Source organism: Gavialis gangeticus, unplaced genomic scaffold (assembly GCF_001723915.1).
Source record: "Gavialis gangeticus isolate Ggan-Ray unplaced genomic scaffold, GavGan_comp1, whole genome shotgun sequence".
NCBI lineage: Eukaryota > Metazoa > Chordata > Crocodylia > Gavialidae > Gavialis > Gavialis gangeticus.
In genome coordinates, this window is record NW_017729024.1 from 68,115,116 (window position 1) to 68,117,233 (window position 2,118).

Genomic DNA, 2,118 nt, shown 5'->3' on the forward strand with positions numbered 1-2,118 from the left:
CAAAACTAGGTCAGTTGTGATTGACAAGCCAATAGGTCATATAGGGGGCACATGCTGGGCATGCCGTGGAATTTTCCACAGGCCTCGTCTGCTCGTCTGCGCATGATCAAACTTAACTCTTGTGTTACCAGCATACACTTAAAATTTGTCCGGACAGTAGCTAGTTGGTGTTCCGTCACAGCCTTGGGTTTCCTGGTTCGCTCCCTGCAGGTCTGGACCAGTGCAGAGTATTCCTCCTTGGGGGTGGATCCAGTCCTCCATCCTTTGTAGGTCTTTCTTTTAAGATACAGAAGGTCCGCTAGTTCCCTGGAGAGCCAAGGGGGCCATTGTGCCCTTTTGCTGCCTTTCTTTCGAGATGGCATAGACTTTGCTTGCGCATCCAGGATTGCTCCCTTGAGGAGCAACCACTTGTCCTGAATTCCTCTCCCCTTTTGGTTGTGGCCCTCGAGGGCCTCACTGACAAGCCTCCTTAGCTTGTTGAAGTCAGCTTTCCTGAAGTCGAGGATTTCTGTATTACTGACTGACTAGCCAGCTTTATGGTGGATGGTGAAGGTGATCAGCTCATGGTCACTGTCACCCAGCTTCCCTTCGATCGTTAGGTCACTGATTAGGTCATCCCTGGTTGCCAGTACCAGGTTGAGCACCGCTTTACCTCTCATCGGCCCATAGACTTCCTGCGTCAGATAGAGCTTGTCCGCACATGAGAGAAAGCTTTGCGACTGCTCGGATTTGGCCCAGCGCTCTTCCCACGACATATCTCCCATGCTGGGAATTGAAGTCTCCCATGACAACCATGCACCAGGAGCATGTGGCCTCAGTCAATTCCCTGGTGAACTCCTGGTCAAGGTCTTGATCCTGGGTAGGGGGTCTGCAGTAGACTCCCACCATAGTGTCCCTGTGTCGTGTTCCCCACGGATTTTAACCCAGAGGGTCTCTAGTCATCACATGCTTTCCCCACCCCTGGGTGTCAATGTCAGCTTTCAGGGACACATAGCTTTCCTTGACATAAAAAGCTACACCCCCACCCCTTTGGTCCACTCGATCTCTCCTGCACAGGGTATAGCCATCTATACCCATGGCCCAGTCATGGGTGGAGTCCCACTAGGTCTCCATTATTCCTATGACATCATAATTATTTGTGTTTAGCAGGAGAACAAGTTCCTCCTGTTTATTCCCCAAGCTCCTGGCATTTGTGTATAGGCATGCAAGTGTCCCTTTTGGGGACCCTGCCTTGCTTACAGTTCATTCCAGGGCTGAGGCAGGGGTGGGCTCCTTAGAGTGCCTTGGCCTGCTGGCTTTGCAAGGGTTGCTCAGTGGGCCAGCAGTGGCAGTACTCCCCCCATTCCCCGGTGGGCTTAATTTAAAGCCTGGTGGAGCAGGTCAGCAAGTCTGGCTGAGAAGAGCCTCCTCCCCAGCGGAGAGAGGTGGAGGCCATCTCTTCCCAGCAGCTCACTGCCTCTCTCACCAAAAAACAGACTGTGGTCATGGAAGCCAAAGCCCTTCTGATGACACCAGTGCCACAGACTTTGGTTCACTACCTCGATCCTCCTCTCCCTCATTAGATGCCTGCTTGGGGCTGGCCTGGCCTCAGGGACTGCTTCCCTCCTTTCCCTCACATCAGTGATTCACACTGGCCCAGCCATCGGAAGGAGGAGAATTAACCTTCCCACCCCCCCAGGCAGACCAGGACTCAGGGGGTTCCTGGGCTGGGTGGGGCTCCCCCCCCCATTGGCAGACACCAAGCTGCAGGGGCCATCACTGGGACAGGGGATCCTTCCTTCACACAGGGGGGCAGAAGGAGGTTGGGGGCAGTCCGGGGGAGGGAGATCCCCTGCCCTCCATTAATGCTGACCTTGTGAAGGAACACCTTGAGAAGCTGGATACCTTCAAGTCAGCCGGCCCTGACTATCTACACCCCAGGGTACTCAAGGAGCTGGCGAGCATCATAGCCCAGCCTCTGGCACAGATCTTTGAAAACTCCTGGCACTCTGGTGTAGTGACCGAAGACTGGAAGAAGGCGAATGTGGTGCCTATCTTCAAGAAAGGGAGGAAAGTGGATCCGGCTAACTATAGTCCATCAGCCTGACTTCTATCCTGGGGAAGATCTTAGAAAAGTTT